The sequence below is a fragment of the Loxodonta africana genome, chromosome 7 (genome assembly GCF_030014295.1).
Source record: "Loxodonta africana isolate mLoxAfr1 chromosome 7, mLoxAfr1.hap2, whole genome shotgun sequence".
NCBI lineage: Eukaryota > Metazoa > Chordata > Mammalia > Proboscidea > Elephantidae > Loxodonta > Loxodonta africana.
The window spans coordinates 96,302,002-96,327,646 of record NC_087348.1 but is presented as its reverse complement, the minus strand read 5'-3'; the positions used below and the strand labels follow the sequence as shown (position 1 = coordinate 96,327,646).

The 25,645-nt window shown below is 39.3% G+C and overlaps 1 protein-coding gene and 1 non-coding gene across 6 annotated transcripts in view; both read left to right on the top strand.

Moving 5' to 3' along the window:
• Positions 1-25,645, top strand: part of NARS2 (asparaginyl-tRNA synthetase 2, mitochondrial) — a 212,050-nt gene that overhangs the window by 53,773 nt on the left and 132,632 nt on the right. Inside the window, exon 2 of one of the 5 annotated variants that reach the window (XM_023558513.2) lies at positions 19,645-19,727. The exons of the other annotated variants lie outside the window; for them this stretch is intronic. The gene's annotated coding sequence lies outside the window, so the exon portion shown is untranslated. The remainder of the gene's footprint in view (positions 1-19,644; positions 19,728-25,645) is intronic. 5 annotated transcript variants of the gene reach the window in all.
• LOC111752978 (U6 spliceosomal RNA) lies at positions 17,963-18,069 on the top strand. The gene has a single exon (XR_002787830.1). It is a non-coding gene; the product is annotated as a U6 spliceosomal RNA (small nuclear RNA).

The following is a 25,645-nucleotide window of genomic DNA, read 5'->3' as shown; positions in this document are numbered from 1 at the left end:
TAACAATAGTTTTATCATGTAGATGTACCCCTAGGCAAAATATTGTTCAATTTTGCATGTTTTTTAACTTAAACAAATGGAATCGTATTATGTGTTCTTCCGTGATGAACTTTTTTACCCTCATCGATACTGTGTTCTAATTAAGTGGGAATCTCTGGGGGTGGGACTCAGGCATTAGTAGTTTATGAGGCTCTCCAGGTGATTCCAGGAAGCCTTCAAGGGTGTATACAGAGTAGTGGAAGGGCATGCTTATAACTTCAACTTGTTGTTACGTGCCATGGAGTCGATTTCAACTCATGGCAACCCCATAGGACAGAGTAGTACTGCCCCATACTAGATAAAACCAAAATTTTACAGGAAGGGAAGAATGAATTTTAACTCCCACCAGCAGGGTATGCTGTTCCACATCCTTGTCACAGTCTCTTTAATTTTGCCAATCTCATGGATATAAAATGAGATCTCAATGTGGCTTTAATTTCTTTTTCTCTGATCATTGGTGAAATTGAGAATCTTGTGTTTATTAACTGCTCATTTCCTCTTCCATAATGTTTTCTACTGAGCTGTCTTTTCCTATCAGTCTGTTTTTATATTTCAGATGGTAATCCTTTGTTGAGTACATGGTCACACATGTCCCAGTGTATGTCTCCTTGCCTTTTCTCTCAAGATTATCTTTGATGATCAAAGTTCTTAATTTTAATGTAGTCTATTTCAGAAGATAAAACTAACACATGAAGACAGAATCATTAAATATTTAATTGGGTTTTACCTTGTATAAGTAATTATACACATAATTTATACAGAATTATTAAATGTCAAATTGTGGTTTACTTTTTATAAATGCTCTAGGAAAGTTTTCTAGGAGCCCCTAAGTAGCACAAATGGTTAAGGTCTCTGTTACTAGCTCTAAGGCTAGCTGTTCGAATCTACCCAGAGACACCTCAGAAGAAAGGCCTGGTGACCTACTTCCAAAAGATCACAGGCAATGAAAACTCTATGGAGCGTAGTTCTACTCTGAAACACAGGGGGTCGCCATGAGTTGGAGTCAAGTCAATAGCAACTGGATTGGAGGAAAAGGAAAAACTAAGTGCTAGAGTGGTCAGGGATTTTCACAGGGAAAGTAAGGAACATGGGACCCTCTTTGATTTTTGTCCCCAATGTTTTACTCTGCTTCCAAAATAACCCAGATTTATCACAGGTCGTTTTCCAGAAAGTTGAATTTGTAGCAGTTTGGGTAAGAGTTTGGTGAGAAGCAAGCAGATAGAGTGAATTTGTTGATGCATATGCACTTGCCTAATGCATTAATTAGAAGCCCTGGTGGTGCAGTGGTTAAAGCACTCAGCTGTTAACCTGAAGATTGGTGGTTTGAATCTGTCAGTCCACCGCTCTGTAGAAGAAAGATGTGGCAGCCTGCTTCTGTAAAGATTTACAGCCTTGGGAACCCTTGGGGCAGTTCTACTCTATCCTATAGGGTCGCTATGAGTTGGAATCAACTCGACAACAGTGGGTTTGGTTTGGATTTTTTTAATGTAATAATTAGCTCTTTTATCCCATTGATATTAATCCAGTGCATAACGTGCTGGAGATACAGCGGTAGACAAAGAAGACAGAAGTGCTTTTCTTTGTGGAATGTGTACCCTTATGAAAGGGGAGACACAATAAATAAAAAATAAATTAAAATATATAAACTGTTAAATATTATGGTATGTGTCTCTAAAGATAGCTCCCCAGTATACTATACCTCTCAGTATTCATGCCCTTCTCTTGTCCTTTCTCACCCTTAATTTGGGCTCACACTGTATAGCCAGTGGAACTGGAACATGATAGAAGTGAAGCTTCCCTGGCTAGAAATGGCAACCTCCCAGATTCTGCCTTGGTCTTTTGGAATGTGAGCTCTAGGGGAAGCCAGCATTTGTGTAAGAAGTCTAATTACCATAAGATCACCATGCTGTGAGGTAGCCCAAATAATCATGTGGGAAGGCTGTGTGATAAGACTGAGATGTCCGACTATCCCTCAGTTGTCTGAGGCATCTCCCTGAAAGCACCAGATGTGTGGCTGAAGAAGTTGTCTTAGATGTCTAGCTCAGTTGAACTTTCAGATGACTCCAGCCCAGGTAGCCACTCGACAATAACCATAAGAGAGCCCCCAAGAAAGAACCAACCAGCTGAACCCAGGCAACCCACAGACTTGTGGAAAGATAACAATAGATTTTTTTTTAAGCCAATAAGTTTTAATGGATCAGTGGCTTTATTACTCAGCAATAGATAATCAGAACAGATGGTGATTAGCACTGTGGAAAAAATAAAGCAAGAAAAGAGATTAGGGAGCATTGGAGGGAGGAGTTTCAATTTTAAATTGGGTAGTCAAGGAAAGCCTCACTGAGAAGATATTTGAACAAAAACATGGTAGATGTGAGGGAGCGATTCATGCTAGTACCTGGGGGAAGAGCATTCTGTCAGAAGAACAGCAAGTACAAAGGCCAGTGTGGCTGGAGTAGAGTGAATAAGGAGAAAAGTGGGAGTTGAAGTCAGACAGATTAAGAGTAGATTCATATCATGTGGGGTGGTGATGTTTACTTTTATGAGGTACAGCATTCCTTTTTTTTAATAACAAATCTATTGTAATAATCCTTTTACCCTGCCCAAATGAAATATAGATGATATAAGCTTTTTATACATTAAATTAAAAAAACGTAACACAACAGCCTCCCTTTTGTATAAAGAAGAAGTAAAAAGCAAATAATATAAAGTACATTTCATTATGTAAATGCTGTGGTATGACTAGTCTAGAAAAATGTAGATAGCCTTATATAGAGTCACTGACTTTGAGAGCTATAAATTACAGCTTATATACCGGTATGCTATATTGGTGATTCTCATACCTTGAACTTTGCCTGTATTGGTGATTGAATTTTGTGAAATAGTAAAGAACTCTTGATAAAGTTCTACACAAAACAAAGTACAGCTCTCTCTTGATTTACATGGAGGTTGCATTCTAGAAAATCGGAGTATATTGAAGGAATAAAATTCACATAATTCATTACCATGGGACATTTGAAACTCGGGTAACCAAAAGTCGTTGTATTGAGTCGATTCCGACTCATAGCAACCCTATAAGACAGAGTAGAACTACCCCACAGAGTTTCCAAGGAGCAGCTGGTGGATTCAAACTGCCGACCTTTTGGTTAGCAGCCAAGCTCTTAACTACTGTGTCACTAGCCACTAAATTTCAGTAGTTCTCTCCAATCGTTTTGACAACCAAAAACATCCCCAGTAGAAACCTCAAATATAGGGCTTTGTGACCGTTGTAAGAAATTTACTTTTATTCTGAGTGAGTTGGGAAGACTTTGAGCTCTAAGCAAAAAAAAAAAAAAATTAAGGAGTGACATAAATTACTCATATTCTAATGAGATCATACTGACTGCTATATGGATAAGTGCTGATGGTGGGTGGAGAAGTACAGAAGGGAAACCAGTTACGAGTCTAATGGACAGACGGTGGTATATCCTAAAATGTGGTTGGATTCTGATATATCTAGAAAGTATGTAGTTTATGCATGCTGGTACCAGGGCACATTCTTTTGTTTTTACCCTCTGCACTCCTCACCTGTATTTTCTCCGAAGTAGTTATGTTGGCTAGTTTAGCTCTGCCAGAGACCTTTGAACTTTTAATATGGAGAGAATTCTTTTTTTCTACAAATGATTGTTTACATTGCTAATTAAAGTAGAAAGTGGTTGTTCCCCCCCCCTTTTTTTTTAACATGAACTTTTGTATTGCTACTCTGAACATTAGAATTCAGTGAAGTAGTCATAAATACAAAAGAAAATACCCACTTCATAAACACTGGAAAGGCTTGTAAAGCCTTTTGAGCTTATACTCTTTGGGGCTAATGCTATTTAATTGTTTTGGGGGAATGAGCTTTTGTTGGAAACTGAACGTTTATGTTTTGGCTGCCATCCTTGAAGGAAGCATTCCGTGGCATCATTGACTTCATGAAATACCTTGATCCTAAAAAATGATATGACTCATTTTTGAATAGCATCCAAATGGTGAAGTTTGTAACAATGTGCCTTATAATGCCCTATCCTTAAGCACCACAGCCAGAGGTAAAGGACAACCAAGCCCTTCTGTTCCAAGTATCAGTAACTTGCTTTCTCCCACACTGCAACTGTAAGAAAATACTTGTAATTACTGGTTGGATTAAGTTTTTATATTGGGAGGGGTTATGAGAGATAAGGGACTAGTTAGAGTTTAGTTTTCATAGAAGGAAATTTGATAAGAAGTGTTTAGTATGTTTGGTGCTTTTGCGTTTAATAAGTATTTATCGAGTACCTACTGTGGAGTCCCTGGGTGGTACAAATAATAAGTGCTGGGCTACTAACAGAAAAGTTGGCAGTTTAAGTCCATCCCGAGGCACCTTAGAAGAAAGACCTGCTGTTCACAGCCATGGAAAACCCTATGGAGTGCAGTTCTACTCTGAGCACACATGGGGTCTCCATGAGTCCGGATTGACTCAGCTGAAACTGGTTTTGTGGTTACTGTTTTCAGTGATAGCCAAGTCCTTTGGGGTGACAAGAGAACTATAAATTGGTCCCTACCGTGAAGGAGCTTTTATTCTAGTTGAGGAGATGGGCGTATACAAAGCAATATTATAAAGCAGGATATGATTAAGTGGTAAATGATTGGTAGACCATTATTTTTCAGGGGACAGGATCAGGTGCTTTCCAGGGGTTAAGAAAACAAGCAAACACTCTGGGTGAAACTAAGACCAATTCGGAGAAATAAGGTCATTTGGGTTTGAAAAGTTTCATTAATATATTTTTCTGTTTTGGAGGTAATGGGAAAGAAGCTGGAAAGTTATGGTAGATTAGGGCAGAGTAGAGGGACACATTGAAGAACTAGTGAGGATTTTTAAGCATGGGGAAGACTTAATGAAAGCAGCAAGAAGAATGGGTCGGAAGAGGGAGAGAGCGGAGAGGACAGGAGGTAGGAGGCCATGGGCGTGAAATCTGGATGTGCATCAGATCTTGGCAGTGGTGGCAGAAAGAGAAAGGAGGGAATGAAAAAAGAGTTACTTCAGGCCTTAAAGATGAAGAAAATGTTTGGAACCAAAGCTTCATGATTAGAAATGGTAAAAGGGGAATTCTTATGATAAGCAATATTCCAAACTTGCCTTTACTTTTTGAGTATTCCCCACGCACCTCCTCTTCCTACCCCCAGAATTCTCACTTTTTTCTTTTTCTCAGTGGGTGCAAGAAAATGTTCATGTTGTTGATATGTCCAAGTGGTTCAGGGACTTGACTCTGGAGAGATTTCCCTTCTTAAGAAAGGGACTGGAAAATGGGATGAGAGAATAATTAGTGGGCTGGGGCCACACTGTATCCATCTTTATAGCCACAGTCTGACAACTAATGAGCCAAAATTAATGTTTTGTGGTTTTTTTTAATTATGATGAAGAAACCATTTGCTATATTTTCTCGATCCCCATGAGGCAACAAAGTTGGCTTTTGGTGATTTGCGCCCTGTTTCCCTCCTGAACAAACACAACAAGCCGATGCTGTTTATTCACTTTTTATTTTGCCCTAGCCTCACCCTCTGATCTTGGAGACTTCTGGACCCTTTTCTTAGTTATTGTCCTTTCTCTCTTCCTCAGACTACTCAGCAGGAAAGCAGACTGTTTACAAACAGTCTGAGCTAACAACTTCCTTTCCTGCTGATCAAATAGTTACTGAAATGAAACCTTTCTCAGGGCTGAGAGTGGGTGGGTGTTCTAGATAGTGGGTGTTTTAGAATATAAATGGACCCTTATTTTAAGAAAGATTATTTTTATACTACAAGTCTGGTATACAACAAAATACACACACATTTGCAGCCTACTGGAAAATATGGAAACATCAAGTGGACTTACTGAAAAGTACTAGATCAGTGGAAGACTTCATGTGTGGCTTATTAATAACAGGACAATATTGAAACAAACATAACCAGCAAAGTAACATGCAGTTTATTGAGCTTTGTATTTCCCTTGGCTTTGGTTTGTGTGTATGAGACACAGTCTAATGGCAAACCAGGGGGAATTCACATAGTAATTATAACAGCCCCATTTGAGACACAGCTTGACAGAGAACATAAAACTACCAAACCACAAATCTCTGAGAACGATATGACAGATTCAGTTACTATGTTTTGTTTTGTATCATCATAATTCCATACTTGGGAGACACGAATACACATTCTTTTTTTTTTTTTTTTAACAGTTTGAATCCTGTAGCTTCATTTCTATTGTGGTGGTAAGTTGCCATCGAATTGATTCCGACTCATGGTGACACCGTGTGTACAGAGTAGAACTGCTGCATAGGATTTTCAAAGTTGTGACCTTGGAAGCATATCATCAGGCTTGTCTTCGGAGGTGCCCCTGGGTGGGTTTGAACCCCACTTGTTGCGCTGGTGATCAAGCATTTAACCATTTGTGCCACCCAGGGACCTCAGCTTCATTTCTACTGTACAGAAAATAGGGGGGCAGCTGGTGTGTTAGAAAGGTGGATGCACGAGAAGCTGAGAAACCTGGATTCTGCTATTAATCTTGTCAAAAATTAGTAGTGGGTGACATTAGACTTACCATAAACTTTAGGGTCTTCTTTTATAAAAGTGGAGTTGTACTAATGTCTCATCTCTCTCAGAGGCTCTTTGATTCTTCACTATCTGTACCACAAAAGGCATAGCCTCTCTATAAGCCGTAAGTGGGGAAAAGAAGGAAAACAGGATATTCACTGGTCATGTGGAGTTTACAGATTGTAAATACTCTCCCATTCCTTCATGATCTTTAAAGGAAATTGCAGATTGTGGTGAACTGCAATGGCATATTATTTTTTATTTTTTTTAGAGATACTGGGGCCAACAGTGGTTTATTTTGAAGCTTACCAGGAATTCTAGGGAAATTTGCCAGTACATAGAGGATACTTGGGAGAGTCAGATCAAAGACAGAAATGTGGAGTGTCAGAGCCTGGCACTTCCCAGGTCTGGATGTTCAGTGTGTCGTATATAAAGCAGTTTTCATTCCTTGTCCAAGTTGCATTTTATGTCACGGTATTATTTTCCAAAAAGTCCTCAAAACTGCAAGACATATGCTCTGTGTGAATTAAGATGTAAACTATCATTACATTTAAAAATGGAAACTTCAGGTGGTTTTGGATTAAATTCCGTTCGAAAATTCATTAATATCTGGAAAGGTTTAAATCCCTGGATTCCTGCTAGGAAGTATTTAATAGACTACACCCTTTTTAAGGTTATCCTCTAGCTTCATTTCACTTTAAATTAAGATTTTCCTTAATTCTCCATGGTCCCCAAAGGAATAATTGTCTATAACTCTTCCCTTTTTGGAGGCAATAGGGGAAAAGTCGGAAGGGACTCTCTGGTATGTTCGGGTATGAAAAATGCATTAATACACAAGTGGCCTAAACTTTGCAGCTGCTAAGACTGTATACTGCTCAGAGTAATACAGGGATCTGTGGAAAGCCTAGATGGTCTGAAGTTCCAAACAGAGGCAGGGAATGCTCTCAATGACAACATTTCAGGGAGGGTGTGATTGACACTTGTACTTCAAACTCAAAACTTGGCAGGGAGTTTGAGACTGATTAGAGAGAAGAGTCTATGCCTCGATCATCTATGAATTTCTGATTTTTCGTCAGACCCAGATCTAGGATTTTGCCTTTCACTCCCATATCCTCCTCTGTTTCTGCTTTCTAAAGATTCAGATAATTGGTGGAGCTTCTGGGTCTGGTAGAAAGAGTGGATGGTACACATGTGCTTCTCCCTTTGATTGGCAACATTATTTGCCAATGGCATAGTATTTTCACTTTAGACCTTTTTCAGGTTTCTGGTATGCTTCATCTTTATGCATTCTTTTCTCATTTTTTTTTTTTTCTATCTGGGGTTCTGAGTAAAAAGAACAGGGAAAAAATTGGTGGGGTAAGAAAGGGGAAGGTGGAAAAACAGTAAAAGGAGATAAAATAGGATGTGGGTGTTTGTGTAGTTATGGAGGTTACTGTTTATTCTCTCTTTGGAGGTCAAAGAAATTTTCCATTGTTGATTATATACCTTTGCAGTATTCAGTTACTCCTCCTTACCCTCTCCTTGCTACATGTTTTACGTGGAGAGAGTCAGACTTGTGTGAGTTTTTCTATTTCATTCCCTAGAGACCGTGAAAATATTTAGATATATTTTTTCTGCTGTGAGAACAGATAACTGGAGGGCAATTCAAAATACTTGTTTAATATTTTCTTAGAAATCCTCAAAGAAACAGGGAAGATTTTAGACCCCTATGATATGAAACTCACTGGGATACATTTTTTTTTTTTTTTTAATTTTTGGTAGTTTTTGGCGTGTTTCCTGGCTCTGTTACTATCTGTCTTCCGGGGCAGAATAACGTAGCAAAAATTTTACTGTTGTACAGCATAGAGAAAGACTGGGCTAAATTGTGTTGCACTAGTAAACTGTATGACCAGATAAAGTTTAGTTGAATCATTGACTATTAGAATGGGAGGATCCTTCTGTCCACATATTGACCTTCAAATGTTTGTGCTGGGTTGTCTTTTTCATAAGATGTCTTATGCCGAGACCCAATATATAAAACAGATAAAAGTGATGACTGTGTTCACCAAGCAGCTCAGATATGCATTGTTCGGTTGGTAAGTATACATTGATCACTTACAACATGAATGTCTAGAAGAACATTAGAAAGTTGGGAGATTGCAGGAAACATCTTAGTTATGCGGGGGCATCCTTAACTCCTATCCACTAAATGCCCCCACACGTTTCCAAAATATTTTTAGGAAACATTATCATCACCAGTGAGAAGCACTAATCTATAATCTCTCCCTAGAAAATCTTACCATATTCCTAGGCTGTATGGACCATCTGCATACCTATGACTCCCAAAGTTTTATTTTTGCTTTTTTTTTATTGTACGTTGAAGGCTTACAGAGCAAATTAGTTTCCATTACACAATTAATACATTGTTTCGTGACATTGATTGCCACCCCCACAACATGTCAACACTCTCCCCTTCTCAACCTTGGGTTCCCCATTACCAGCTTTCCTGTCTGCTCCTGCCTTCTCATCCTTGCCTCTGGGCTGATATGCTCATTTAGTCTCATTTTGATTTATGGGCCTGTCTAATCTTTGCCTGAAGATTAGTGACCTCAGGAGTGACTTCATTACTGAGCTATAACTGTATCTGGAGGCCATACTCTCAGGGTTTCTCTAGTCTCTGTTAGACTAGTAAGTTGGTTTTGTGTGTGTGTGTAGGTTAAAATTGTACTCTACCTTTTTCTCCAGCTCTATCCAGGACCCTCTGTTCTGATCCCTGTTGGAGCAGCCAGTGGTGATAGCCAGGCACCATCTAGTTGTGCTAGACTCAGTCTGCTGGAAGCTGTGGTACTTGTGGTCCATTAGTCCTTTAGACTACTCTTTCCCTTTTGTATTTGGTTTACTTCATTCTCCCTTGGTCCCTATGGAGTGAGACCAGTGGAGTATCTTAGACGGCCACTCACAGGCTTTTGAGACCCAGACACTACTCACCAAAGTAGAATGTAGAACATTTTCTTTACAAACTATGTTATGCCAGTTGAGCATATCCCCCAAGACCATGGTTCCCACAGCCCTCAGCCCAGTAATTTGGTCCCACAGGGAGTTTGGATATGTCTGTAGAGCTTCCAGAGCCTTGCCTTCGTCAAGTTGTGCTGGCTTCCCCAGTTTTGAGTACTCGCTTATCCTTCACCAAATTTACTGTTTCTCTATTGTGTATTTAGTGTTTTTTCTTTTCATCCCTCCCCTCCCATGTAAACGTCGAAGACTGTTTCTTTTTTCTTCTTTAATTTCCGTTGTGCTTTAAGTGAAAGTTTACAAATCAAGTCAGTCTCTAATACAAAAATTTATGTACACCTTGCTGTATACTCCTAGTTGCACTCCCCCTAATGAGACACCACACTCATTTCCTGCACTCAGTCTTTTCGTGTCCATTCGGCCAGCTTCTGACCCACTTCGCCCTCCCATCTCCCCTCCAGACAGGAGATGCCCACATAGTCCCATGTGTCTACTTGATCCAAGAAGCCCACTCCTCACCAGTATCATTCTCTATCCCGTAGTCCAGTCCAGTCCCTGTCTGAAGAGTTGGCGTTGGGAATGGTTCCTGGCTTGGGCTAAAAGAAGGTCTGCGGACCATGACCTCCAGGGTCCTTCTAGTCTCAGTCAGGCCATTAAGTCTGGTCTTTTTACAAGAATTTGGTGTCTGCATCCCACTGCTCTCCTGCTCCCTCAGGGGTTCTCTGTTGTTCCCTGTCAGGTCCGTCATTGGTTTTAGCCAGGCGCCATCTAGCTCTTCTAGTCTCAGGTTGATGTAGTCTCTGGTTTATGTGGCCCTTTCTGTCTCTTGGGCTCATAATTACCTTGTGTCTTTGGTATTCTTCATTCTCCATTGCTTCAGGTGGGTTGAGACCAATTGATGCATTTTAGGTGGCCGCTTTTGCTAGTGTTTAAAACCCAATTACCACTTTCCAAAGTGGGATGCAGAGTTTTCTTAATAGATTTTATTATAACAATTGACTTAGATGTCACCTAAAACCATTGTCCCCAAACCACCACCCTGTTGCGCTGGCCTTCGAAGCATTCGGTTTATTCAGGAAACTTCTTTGCTTTTGGTTTAGTTAGGCTCTGCTGACCTCTCCTGTATTGTGTGTTGTCTTTCCCTTCACATAATTCTTGCCTACTATCTAATTAGCGAATACCCCTCTCCCTCCCTCCCAGCCCCCTCTCATAACCACGAAACAATATATTCTTCTCTGATTAAACTATTTCTCTAGCTCTTATAATAGTGGTCTCATACAATATTTGTCCTAGTTTCACTCAGCATAATACCTTCCAGATTCCTCCATGTTATGAAATGTTTCACGGATTCATCATTGTTCTTTATTGATGTGTGGTATTCCATTGTGTGAATATACCATAATTTATTTGTCCATTCATCTGTTGATGGGCACCTTGTCTGCTTCCATCTTTTTGCTGTTGTAAACAGTGCTGCCATAAACAAGGGTGTGCATAAATCTGTTCGTGTAAAGGCTCTTAATTCTCTAGGATACATTCCAACCAGTGGGATTGCTGGATCGTATGGTAATTCTATTTCTAGTTTTTTAAGGAAGTGCCAAATTGATTTCCAAAGCGGCTGTACCGTTTTACATCCCCACCAGCAGTGTAGAAGTGTTCCAATCTCTCTACAACCTCTCCAACATTTATTATTTTGTGTTTTTTGGATTAATGCCAGCCTTATTGGAGTGAGATGGAATCTCATTGTAGTTTTGATTTGCATTTCTCTAATGGCTAATGATCATGAGCATTTCCTCATGTATCTTTTAGCCACCTGAATGTCTTCTTTAGTGAAGTGCGTGTTATATATATCCTTTGCCCCTTTTTAAATTGGGTTGTCTTTTTGTAGTTGACTATTTGCGGTATCGTGTAGACTTTAGAGCTGAGACGCTAATCGGAAATGTCATAGCTAAAAACATTTTCCCGGTCTGTAGGTAGTCTTTTTACTCTTTTGGTGAAGTCTTTGGAGGAGCATAGGTGTTTGATTTTTAGGAGCTCCCAGTTATCTAGTTTCTCTTCTGCATTGTTAGTAATTAGTACCATTTTAGGTTTTATATTTAGGTCTTTGACCCATTTTGAGTAAGTTTTTGTGCATGGTGTGAGGTATGGGTCTTGTTTCATTTTTTTGTAGATGGATATCCCGTTATGCCAGTCTCATTTGTTAAAAAGACTGTCTTTTCCCCATTTAACTGACTTTGGACCTTTGTCAAATATCAGCTGCTCATATGTGGATGGATTTATCTGGATTCTCAATTCTGTTCCATTGGTTTGTGTATCTGTTGTTGGACCAGTACCAGGCTGTTTTGACTACTGTGGAAGTATAATAGGTTCTAAAATCAGGTAGAGTGAGGCCTGCCACTTTGTTCTTCTTTTTCGATAATGCTTTACTTATCCAGGGATCTCTTTCCCTTCCATATAAAGTTGGTGATTTGTTTCTCCATCTCATTAAATAATGTCGTTGGAACTTGGATCGGAATTGGATTAAATACAGTTTTGGTAGAATAGATATTTTTATAATGTTAAGTCTTCCTATCCATGAGCAATGTATGTTTTTCCACTTACATAGGTCTCTTTTGAGTCGGAATCGACTGGACAGCAGTGGGTTTAGTTTTTTCATGGAGGTCTCTTTTGGTTTCTTGCAGAAGTGTTTTGTAGTTTTCTTTGTATAAGTCTTTTACGTCTCTGGTAAGATTTATTCCTAAGTATTTTATCTTCTTGAGGGCAACTGTAAATGGTGTTGCTTTGGTGATTTCTTCTTCGATGTTCTTTTTTTTTTGTGTAGAGGAATCCGACTGATATTTGTAAGTTTATCTTGTATTCTGATACTCTGCTGAACTCTTCTTTTAGTTTCAGTAGTTTTCTTGAGGATTCCTTAGTGCTTTCTGTGTATAAGATCATGTCACCTGCAAATAGAGATACTTTTCCTTCTTCCTTGCCAATCTGGATGCCGTTTATTTCTTTATCTACTCTAATTGCTCTTGCTATGACCTCCAGCACATTGTTGAATGAGAGTGGTGATGAAGGGAATCTTTGTCTGGTTCCCAATTTCAAGGGGAATCCTTTCAGAGTCTCTATTTAGGATGATGTTGGCTATTGGCTTTGTATAAATGCCCTTTATTATGTTCAGGAATTTTTCTTCTATTCCTACTTAGCTGAGAGTTTTTTATCATGAATGGGTGTTGAACTTTGTCAAACACCTTTCTTGCATCAATTGATAAGATCCTGTGGTTCTTGTCTTTTGTTTTATTTATACGATGGATTACATTAATTGTTTTTCTAATGCTGAACCATCCCTGCATACCTGATATGAATCCCACTTGGTCATGGTGAATTATTTTTTTGATACATTGTTGAATTCTAGTGGCTAGAATTTCATTAAGGATTTTCGCATCTAAGTTCATGAGGGGTATAGATCTGTAATTTTCTTTCTTTGTGGTGTCTTTACCTGGTTTTGGTATCAGGGATATGCTGGCTTCATAGAATGAGTTTGGGAGTATTCCGTCCTTTTCTATGCTCTGAAATACCTTTAGTAGTAGCGGTGTTAACTCTTCTCTCAGTGTTTGGTAGAACTCTGCAGTAAAACCATCTGGGCCAGGGGTTTTTTTGTTGGGAGATTTTTGATTACCTTTTCAGTCTTCTTTTGTTATGGGTCTATTTAGTTGTTCTACCTCTGTTTGTGTTAGTTTAGGTAGGTAGTGTGTTTGTAGGAATTCATCCATTCCTTCTAGGTTTTCAAATTTGTTAGAGTATGGTTTTTTGTAGTAATCCAATATGATTCTTTTAATTTCAATTGGGCCTCTTGTAATATCACCCATCTCATTTCTTATTCGGGTTATTTGCTTCCTCTGCTGTTTTTCTTTTGTCAATTTGTCCAGTGGTTTATCAATTTTGTTAATTTTTTTAAAGAACCAGCTTTTGGTCTTTTTAACTCTCTCAATTGTTTTTCTGTTTTCTGTTTCATTTAATTGTGCTCTGATTATTATTATTTGCTTTCTTCTGGTGCCTGTGGGTTTCTTTTGTTGCTCTCTTTCTATTGTTCAAGTTGTAGGGATAATTCTTTGATTTTGGCCCTTTCTTCTTTTTGGATGTGTACATTTATTGATATAAATTGGCCTCTAAGCACTGCTTTTGCTGTGTCCCAAAGGTTCTTATAGGAAGTGTTTTCATTCTCATTGGATTCTATGAATTTCTTTATTCTATCTGTGACATCTTCTATAACCCAGTCTTTTTTGAGCAGAGTATTGTTCAGTTTCCAGAGTATTTGATTTCTTTTCCCTGCTTTATCTGTTATTGATTTCTGCTTTAATGGTCTTATGGTCAGAGAAGATGCTTTGTAATATTTCAGTGTTTTAGATTCTGCTAAGCCTTGCTTTATGACCTAATATGTGGTCTATTCTAGAGAATGTTCCCTGTGCATTGGAAAAGAAAGTATACTTGGTTGTTGTTGTGTGGAGTGTTCTGTATATATCTGTGAGGTCAATTTGGTTAATTGTGGCATTTAGATCTTCCATGTCTTTATGGGGCTTCTTTCTGGATGCCCTGTCCTTCACCGAAAGTGGTATGCTGAAGTCTCCTGCTATAATTGTGGACCTGTCTATCTCACTTTTCAATGCTATTGGAATTTGTTTCAGGTTTTGCAGCCCAGTCACTGGGTGCATAAATAATTAATATGGTTATATCCTCCAGGTATATTGTCCCTTTAATCATAAATATAGTGTCCTTCTTTATCCTTTGTGGTGGATTTAACTTTAAAGGCTTTTTTGTCAAAAATTAATGTTGCCACTCCTGCTCTTTTTTGATTGTTGTTTGCTTGGTATATTTTTTTTCTATCTTTTGAGTTTTAGTTTGTTTGTGTCTCTAAGTCTAAGGTGTGTCTCTTGTAGGCAGCATATAGATGGATCGTGTTTTTTTATCCATTCTGCCACTCTCTGTCTCTTTATTGGTGCGGTTAGTCCCTTTACATTCAATGTAATTATGGATAGGTATGAGTTTTTTTTTTTATGAGTTTAGTGCTGTCATTTTGATGTTTTTTTTGTGTGTGTTGTTGGCAGTTTCCTCTTCCCACTTAATTTTTTGCACTGAATAGTTTACATGTCTTTTCCTTTAATTCGTGGTTGTTGATTTTGTTTCTTTTGAGTCTCCATTTTTTTCTTGTATTTTATTTTGATGAATAGGCTTGTTAGTCTCCTTTGTGGTTACTGTAGTATTTACCACTATTTTTCTAAGCTTAAACCTAACTTTTATTTGTTCATATCACCTTGTTTTCCTGTCCATATGAAAGATCTGTGACTACATTTCTTAGTCCCTCTTCATTGTTTTAATGTTGTCTTCTTTTACATAATGACATCACTGTTTCCCTGTTTTGAGCGTTTTTTTATCTTCATTTATTTTTGTGATTTCCCTATCTGGTTTGACATCTGATTGCTCTGTCCAGTGTTCTAGTCTTGGGTTGATACCTGATATTATTAATTTTCTAACCAAAGAACTCCATTTAGTATTTCTTGTAATTTTGGTTTGGTATTTACGAATTCCCTAAACTTCTGTTTATCTGGAAATGTCCTAATTTCACCTTCATACTTGAGAGACAGTTTTGCTGCATAAATGATTCTTGGCTGGCAATTTTTTTCCTTCGGTGCTTTACGTAAGTCATCCCATTGCCTTCTTGCCTGAATGGTTTCTAGCGAGTAGTCCGAGCTTATTCTTATTGACCCTCCTTTGTAGGTGACTTTTTGTTTATCCCTAGCTCCTCTTAAAATTCTCTCTTTATCTTTGGTTTTGGCATATTTAATTATACTATGTCTTGGTGACTTTCTTTTAAGATCCACCTTATGTGGAGTTCGATGAGCACCTTGGATAGATAGCTTCTCATCTTTCGCAATTTCAGGGAAGTTTTCTGCCAACAAATCTTCAGCAATTCTCTCTGTATTTTCTGTTGTACTTCCTGTTCTGGTACTCCAATCACTCGTAGGTTATTTCTTTTGATAGAGTCCCAGATGATTCTTAAGGTTTCTTCATTTTTTTTAATTCTTTCATCTGATTTTTCTTCAAATATACTGATGCCAAGTGCTTTATCTTCAGTCTCACAAATTCTGCCTTCCACTTGCTCAGTTCTACTCTTCTGACTCTAATGAGTTGTCTAATTCTGTAATTTTGTTGTTAATCTTTTGAACTTCTGATTGCTGTCTCACTGTGGATTCTTGCAGCTTATTAAATTTTTCATCATGTTCTCGAATAACCTTTTTAATTTCTTCAACTGCTTTATCTGTGTGTTCCTTGCCTTGTTCTGCATATTGGCTGATCCCCTTCTTAATCTCATTCCTGATGTCTTGAAGATTTCTGTATATTAATCTTTTGTATTCTGCATCTGGTAATTCCAGGAAGGAACCTTCATCCAGAAGATCCCTTGATTCTTTGTTTTAAGAGCTTGTTGAAGCGATCATGGTCTGCTTCTTTATGTGATTTGATATTGACTCTTTTCTCCGAGCCATCTATAAGTTATTAGTTTATTTGATGTTTGCTTACTGTCTCCTAGCGTCTTGATTTCTTTTGTTTTGATATGCCCAAATGGGTTGCTCGAGTGAGCTAGCTCGGTTATTTTCGCCTTTGAAGCTCTAACGTCCTGTCACCAGATAGCTAGAGCTGTTATCAGGTGTATCAGCCTATGAGTCCATTCACTTTTCTTGTATGGATTCAGCTCAGGTGTCCAGGTAGCTGATTGTGAAGTGTGTGGTATAGGCTCTGTCCTACAGTCTTAGAGCGGTAGGGGTGATTGCTGTAGGTACTGGTAGCTGGTTGCAGCGGGGGCTAACGCACTGGACAAGGCAAGGGGCTGACAGCTATCCCTCAAGTGTCTGTGAAGAAAGTGCATCCCTGTTCCCCAGAGTGTACAGGTGGGTGGGTTCTGTAGAGGGACCATCCACACTCAGTGCTTTTGGTTGTAAGGAGCTGGGGGGTACCAGTTATCCTTGGACCCTTGTCGCGGGTGGCTGGATAACCTGAGCAGAGCCACCAGTCCTTAAGCCCCTGCTGTGGGTAGGTGAGGACCCTGTTTAATAGGCAAAGAGGTGTCAAACATGAAACACACCACCTCTCCACCACACAGCTGAAACAGTTGCAATCCGCCAACAAGGGCCTACTTTCCTGAAATAGGCTCACACAGGTCCATGCAGGGGGGCAAAGGTATTCAAAGTCCACAGACCTCTTATGCCTGGACAGGAGCCGCTTCTGTCCTGAGCTCCCTAGGTTGGTGGAGCTGGCAAATTATCTTTGCCTCCAATTGTGGATTTATTCCTTCTCCATGGCCGGCAGAATGACTCAGGGCACTCACCAGGGCCTATCTCAGGCCCAGGGAGATCAACAGCCACTGAAGCTGGCTTGGGGGTGGGGTGCACAGTAAAATATATATACAAGTACTTAGCTTTTGTTGAGTGTGCCGTTCTTCCCTGGCTCCAGAGGTGTGAGTAGGCTGTGCGGCTGTCTCTTTCTCCCTGAGGAAACTACGGCCAAATGCTACAACCAGCCCATTGCAGCCGCTCTTGGGAATGGTGCCTAAGGGATCGCGCACCGATCAGGTCCGGTAACTCCTCTCTGCTTCTGAATCGTCTCTCCCTTCCGCTGCTGATCAGTCCATTTTCTAACTTTACCTTTGATGTTCAGGGCTTCCAGCTTGTCATAAATATAATCATTTCATTCGGGTTTTTGGGCCTTTGTTGTAAGAGGGATCGCTGGAAGTATCTGGCTATTCTGCCATCTAGGCCCCGCCTCAGATTGTTTCTTTTTGTGTATAAGTGTTTTCATAGTAGTGGTCTCATACAATATTCTCCTTTTGTGACTGACTTATTTCACTCAGTATATGCCTTCCAGATTCATCCATGTTGTGAGATGCTTCACAGATTCCTCATTGTTCTTTATCATTGCATAGTATTCCATTGTGTGTATGTACCATAGTTCGTTTTTCCATTCTTCTGTTAATGGGCATCTGGGTTGTTACCGTTTTTTTGCTATTGTGAACAATGCAGCAGTGAACATGGATGTTCATGTGTCTATTTGTGTGATAGCTCTTACTTCTCTAGGATATAGTCCTAGGAGTGGGATTGCTGGATCATATGATAGTTCTATTTCTAGCTTTTTGAGGAAGTACCATATTATTTTCCAAAATTGTTGTACCATTTTGCATCCCCACCAGCAGTGCACAAGAATTCCGATCTCCCCACAGCCTCTCCAGCGTTTGTCATTTTCTCTTTTTTGATTCGTGCCTATAATGTCAGGGTGAAATGGTATCACATGGTGGTTTTGATTTGCATTTCTCTAATGGCTTGCTTCGGCAGCAGTGCTCGCTTTGGCAGCACATATACTAAAATTGGAATGATACAGAGAAGATTAGCATGGCCCCTGAGCAAGGATGACACACAAACTCATAAAGCGTTCCATATTTTTTTGGGGGAGACCCTGGTGGCGTAGTGGTTAAGTGCTATGGCTGCTAACCAAAGGGTTGGCAGTTCGAATCTGCCAGGCGCTTCTCGGAAACTCTATGGGGCAGTTTTACTCTGTCCTATAGGGTCACTATGAGTCGGAACTGACTCAATGGCACTGGGTTGTTTTTTTTTTAATGGCTAGTGATTTTTATAGGGTCACTATGAGTCGGAACTGACTCAATGGCACTGGGTTGTTTTTTTTTTAATGGCTAGTGATCTTGAGCATTTCCTCATATATCTGTTAGCCACTTGAGTGTCCTCTTTGGTGAAGTGTCTATTCGTATCCTTTGCCCATTTTTTAATTGGATTGTCTTTTTGTTGCAGAGGTGTCAGATTTTCCTGTAGGTTTTAGAGATTATAGACCTTGGTCGGATTTGTCATAATGAAAAATTTTTCTCCAGTCTGTAAGTTCTCTTTTTACTCTTTTGGTGAAGTCTCTTGATGAGCATGAGTGATTTATTTTTAGAAGATCCTGTTATCTAGCTTATCTTCTGGTTTTTGTGTATTGTTAGTTTACATGTTGTTGTTGTTGTTTTCCTTTGTTTTTTGAATATGAGTCCTCTGAGAGCTCACATTGTCTGTCTACTCATTGCTCTGTCTCCATGCTGTAGCACCGTATCTGTGTTGTTGGACCAAGTGTATCCCTGCCTGGCGCGCTGTGAAGGCACGAGACAAGACACATTGAGTTTTGAGGGAAGAGAAAGTACTTTATTGCAGAGCAGCAGTGCAAAGAGCCAGGGAACTTGCCCTGCTCTGACTCTTCGAACAGGGGCTAGGCTACAGCCTTTATTGGGATTCTAATCTAGGAAGTTATATGTATTCATCAATTTTCTGGAAAATCTCATTCATAGGTAATTGGGGGTGGAGAGAGTGTGGGCACAATGGTCGTACATCACATGTCCAGACTGCGCATGGCCCGCAGCCAGTTCTGGTTCAGGGTGGTTCTTGGCATTTTGAAACACTTGGTATTTTTCTGAAACACAAGCTAACAAAATGGTTAAACAAGGGGCATGGGGGAGGTTAAATAAGAAACAAATACACTGCGGTGATTGAGGTGCAGACCTCAGCTTCAGTTCGAGGTTGGATTAAAAAAACAAATACACTGGGGTGATTTAGACGCAGGCCTTGGCTTCATCTGAATGAATGAATGAGGTATCTATTTATAGATTGTTACGGAAGTACATGGAAGGGTCATCTTTTCTAGCTTACGCATGGAGCCGGCGTGGAGGTGGTGGCTGTTAGTAAGGAAGGCTTCATGGATATACAATTTTTGAACTGAACCCTGAAGGGCAAGTAGGAGTTAGCCATGTGAATAGGATAGAGGAGTTCTGGGATGAGGGAGCAACGTACTGTGTACAGAGACCCAGAGGTCAATTAGAGCATTTTGCAGTTAAACACGTCTAGAGTGCAGAATGTAAGTGTGAATTAGTGAGAGAAGGATTTAGAAAGACAAACCCAGAAGATGCAGTTCCTCATATGCCATGGCAAGAGAGGCTCTGGGGAACCATCAAACTTTTTTTTTTTTCTTTTTTTACAGTTTTCAGAGTAATCAAAAATGCAGTTTTATAATGATTATTCTGGCAAGAGGCGTGACATTTGATTGGAGGCTGACAAGACTAGGTACTGTGAGACTTCTGCCTATAATTTCTTCTGCTTTGATATCTTCTATTTATTAAGACTTTGTTTTAAGTCTTGATTGTGTTAAGAAACTCACTTTGCTCCCAGTTGAGGAAGACAGATTGTTTTTGTATGTAGTTCTGTTTATTACTTTAGTTATAAATAACTGTAATAAACTTATTACATGTTAACATAAAATATTTTCATGAAAAATAATTATAATTTCTAAAACAAATTACTGTATAAAACCTGCAAATATTTTATACATTTGCATATCGTTAGTATCTGATTGGATTTTGGATTTTTTATTTGTGACTGCGTTCAGCCTGTTGCAGTGCATTGTTTTGGATGAAGTTTGTGAAGAAACCTCCACATGTCTTTCAGTTTGTCATACTGTGGGGGCTTGCATGTTGCTGTGATGCTGGAAGCTATGCCACCAGTATTCAGCAGGGTCGTCCATGGTGGACAGGTTTCGGCTGAGCTTCCAGACTAAGACGGACTAGGAAGAAGGACCCGGAAGTCTACTTCTGAAAAGAATTAGCCAGTGAAAACCTTACGAATAGCAGCGGAACATTGTCTGATATAGTCCTGGAAGATGCGCCCCTCCAGATTGGAAGGCACTGAAAAGATGACTGGGGAGGAGCTGCTTCCTCAAAGTAGAGTTGACCTTAATGGCATGGATAGAGTCAAGCTTTGAGGACCTTTATTTGCTGATGTGGCATGACTCAAAATGAGAAGAAACAGCTGCAAACGCCCATTAATAATCAAACCTGTAATGTACGAAGTATGAATCTGGGAAAATTGGAAATCGTCAAAATGAAATGGAACACATAAACATCAGTATCCTAGGCATTAGTGAGATGAACTGGTATTGACCATTTTGTTTTTGTTTTGTTTTGTTAATTTTTATTGTGCTTTAAGTGAAAGTTTACAAATCAAGTCAGCCTCTCACACAAAAGCTTATATACACCTTGCTACATAACTCCCAAGTGCTCTCCCCATAATGAGACAGTCTGCTCCCTCCCTCCACTCTCTCATTTTGCGTCCATTTCACCAGCTTCTAACCCCCTGTACCCTCTCATCTCCCCTCCAGGCAGGAGATGCCGACATAGTCTCAAGTGTGTATTGGCCATTTTGAATCGGACAATCATGTGGTCTGCTGTGCTGGAAATGATAACTTGAAGAGGAATGGCTTTGCATTTGTTGTCAAAAAGAACATTTCAAGATCTATCCAAAAGTACAGTGCTGTCAGGGATAGGATAATATCCATATGCCTACAAGGAAGACCATCTGATACAACTATTACTCAAATTTACGCACCAACCACTAAGACCAAAGATGAAGAAACTGAAGTTTTTACCAGCCTCTGCAGTCTGAAATAGATCAAACATGCAATCAGTATGCATTGATAATTACAGGTGATTGGAATGCGAAAGATGGAAACAAAGAAGGATCGGTAAGTTGGAAAATGTGACCTTGGTGATAGAAACGATGCCAGAGATCATGTGATAGAATTTTGCAAGACCAACGACTTCATTGCAAATACATTTTTTACCAACATAAACAACAACTATGCACATGGACCTTGCCAGATGTAATACACAGGAATCAAATCGACTACATCTGTTGAAAAACACGATGGAAACGCTCGATATCATCAGTCAGAACAAGGCCAGGGGGCAACTGTGGAACAGACCATCAATGGCTCATATGCAAGTTCAAGTTGAAACTGAAGAAAATTAGAACAAGTCCACGAGAGCCAAAGTACGACCTTGAGTATATCCCACCTGAATTTAGAGACCATGTCAAGAACAGATTTGACACATTGAACACTAACAACTGAAGACCAGACGAATTGTGGAATGACGTTAAGGACATCATACATGAAGAAAGCAAAAGGTCATTAAAAAGACAGGAAAGAAAGAAAAGACCAAAATGGAAGCCAGAAGAGACTCTGAAACTTGTACTTGAACGTTGAGCAGCTAAAGCAAAAGGAAGAAATGATGAAGTAAAAGAACTGAACAGAAGATTTCAAAGGGCAGCTTGAGAAGACAGAATATTGCAATGACATGTGCAAAGGACCTGAAGATAGAAAAACAAAAGGAAAGAACACTCTCAGCATTTCTCAAGCTGAAAAAACTGAAAGAAAAAATTTAAGCCTCAAGTTGCAACCAACTGGACGAGATCCATATATATGCCTATTCCCAAGAACGGTGATTCAGCCGAATGAGGAAATTACCGAACAATATCGTTCGAAAGCAAAATTTTGCTGAGGATCATTCAAAAGCGGCTGCAGCAGTATATCGACAGGGAACTGCCAGAAATTCAGGCTGGATTCAGAAGAGGGTGTAGAACTAGGGATATCAATGCTGATGTCAGATGGATCATGGCTGAAAGCAGAGAATACCAGAAGGATGTTTACCTGTGTTTTTATTGGCTATGCAAAGACATTTGACTGTGTGGAACATAATAAATTATGGATAACATTGCAAAGAATGGGAATTCCAGAACACTAAATTGTGCTCATAAGGAACCTTTACATAGATCAAGAGGCAGTTGTTCAAATAGAACAAGGGGATACTGTATGGTTTGAAGTCGGGAAAGGTGTGTGTCACTGTATTCGTTCACATACATATTCAGTTTGTATACTGAGCAAATAATCCGAGAAGCTGGACTATATGAAGAAAAATGGGGCATCAGGATTGGAGGAAGACTCATCAACAACCTGTGTTATGCAGATGACACAACTTTGCTTGCTGAAAATGAAGAGGACTTGAAGCACTTACTGAAGAAAATCAAAGACCACAGCCTTCAATATGGATTACACCTCAGCATAAAGAAAACAGAAATTCTCACAATTGGACCCACAATCAACACTCATGGAAGCAGCAGTCAAGAAATCAAAAGACAAATTGTAACGGGCAAATCTGCTGCAAAGGACCTCTTTAAAATGTTGAAAAGCAAAGATGTCACCTAAAAGACTAAGGCGCGCCTGACCCAAGCCATATTTTCAGTCACTTCATATGCGTGTGAGAGCTGGACAGTGAATAAAGAAGACCGAAGAAGAATTGATGCCTTCGAGTAGTGGTGTTGGTGAAGAATATTGAATATACCATGGATTGCCAAAAGAACGAACAAACCTGTTTTGGAAGAAATACAACCAGAATGTTCCTTAGCAGCAAGGATGGGGAGACAGCATCTGACGTACTTTGGACATGTTGTCAGGAGGGATCAGTCCCTGGAGAAAGACATCATGCTTGGTAAAGTACAGGGTCAGCGGAAAAGAGGAAGACCCTCGACAAGATGGGATTGTCACAGTGGTTGCAACAATGAGCTGAAGCATAACAGCGGTTGTGAGCATGGCGCAGGAATGGGCAGTGTTTTGTTCTGTTGTGCATAGCATCGCTATGCGTTGGAACCAACTCCATGGCACCTAACGACAACAATAACAACATATAAATAAAATCTAGCCTTATATAGATATGTAGTTGGAAAGGGGAGTTTTCTGATAACCTTTTTAGATTATTGTGGCTATTTTTTGAGGAAACCCTGGTGGCGTAGCGGTTAAGTGCTACAGATGCTGCCCAAGAGATCAGCAGTTCAAATCTGCCAGTCGCTCCTTGGAAACTCCATGGGGCAGTTCTACTCTGTCCTGTAGGGTCGCTGTGAGTCAGAATCGACTCGACAGCAGTGGGTTTGGTTTGGTTTATTCTTCTTTGATACTACACCAAACTCAACAAATGGTATTTTCTTAAAGATTATTTGCAATATGGAATAGGGAATCTTATCATAACCTACTGATTTCTCTACTGGCTGTTCCTCATACATGAAATGCTCTTCTGAGTTAGTATAGCAAATATATTCTCATCCTTTCATATTCTTTTACATTGAAATCCATTGGGCTAGCTTACACTTTGATGGATCTTTTACCCATCATAATTTTGTAGTATCATGCATTTGTTATTTGAAGAATAGTGATTTTCTGAATTTTACAGATTTTTCAAATGTCCACACATTTCCATATACAATATCCAAAAATCACATTCAGTGATATCAGTTCCTATCTTAGATATTGGGAGGATCTCAAGCTCAGGTTTTCTAAAATTCCAATTTTTACTTGAAAGCTCAAGTTTTCTCATTGGTAAGAAATGTTATCGGTTGTTTTCTTCACTGTGGTGTGCTTATTTCATTCACTTTTGAGAAAATGTCTGCCAAATATATACATGACTGAATAACCATAGTCGAGTTGTCAGTCATTCTTTCAAGTAAAATTGATGTCCAGTGAAATAAAGCAACTTGTTCACATCCCTTTGCAGTCTCACAGGTGCTTTTGTTCAAGACAGCCATCATACATCACGATGCAGCACAAGTGCTTTATGTGTACTTCTTGTTCCATCACACCAAATGGTAAAGAGATTCCTTCTAAGGGACGAGATATAATAAAACTAGTAATGGAAACTGCTACATCAAAGACATTCTTATGTAAAATTGGCCTTTTTTTTTTTTCACTGTGAATGCAGGGTAGTGAAGAATACAATGACTACTTGTACTGTTTGGTGCCACTGTACTAGTAGTCTTGTTATTTGTACTTGATTTGTACTGGGGGATCAGCAACTTTACCCACTGTCTTAGTGCTGTTCTAACAGAAATAACACAAGTGGATGGCTTTCACAAACAGAATTTATTTTCTCACAATTTAGGAGGCCAGAAGTCTGAATTGAGCCCACTGGCTCTAGGGGAAGACTTTCTCTCCTGTTGGCTCTGGGGGAGGGTCTTTGTCTCTTCAGCTTCTGTTCCTTGCTCCTCGGTGAACTTCATATGTGTGGCCTCTATCTTGCCTCATCTCAGCTTGTTTGCTGATTGCTTAATGTGTTCTTTTATACAGGCAGTCCCCAGATGACAAACAAGTTCTGTTCCTAAGTTTGTCTTTAAATCAATTTTTCCATAAGTTGGAACAGTTAGGTATGGTTTGTATCTAATGTCAGTTAGTAAAATGTTTGTCTTAGTATGCAGTATATAGTGTACTTTATATGCTTAAAAAAATTAAAGAAACAATTCCAGATACACTAAAACATCTTTAACATAATAATAATAAAGTATTATCTGTTATTATAAGCTATTGTATGTACTTCAACATTTTAATGTAATAAGCTTTACAGGGATTCGTTCCTAACTGTGGGTTGTATGTAAATTAGATGTTCGTAACTCAGGAGACTGCCTGTATCTCAAAAGAGATTAATTTAAAACACACCCTACACTAATACTGCCTCGTTATCATAACAAAGAAAACCCATTCCCAAGCAGGGTTATAACCACAGGTACAAGTGTTAGGATTTACAACACATATTTTGGGGGGACATAGTTCAATCCATAACACCCACTATTCCTGTTGTACCATCAGTACAAATGTCAGCACAGTAGAAAAGAAAAAAAAACTTGTTAGTATGATTATAAAAATAGTTTTGACCTCATGAACCTCCTGACAGGCAACCAGAACCACACTTTGCGAATCACTATTTTGGTATCATACGGTGTGAAATCTGATACACTGTGGGTGACAATGGACATTGGTACAACTGCTTTGGAAAACAAGTTTGGAGTCATCTACTAATGTCAAAAATATGCATACTTTATGACTCAGCAATTCTGTATACAAATGTATACCAGTAGACATCGGCCAGGATATAGATAGCAGCATTAGCCATATTTGTATCAAGCTGGAAACAACCCAAACATCTATCAACAGCAGAGTAGCTACATTGCAATAAAATCATGCAATAGAATACTTACCCTACAACAATACAAATGAATGAACCACAGCACACAACAATGTGGATAAGTCTCACAATAATTTTGAGTGAAATAAGTCAGATATGAAAGAATATATAACATGATTACATTTATGTGAAGTTGAGAAACAG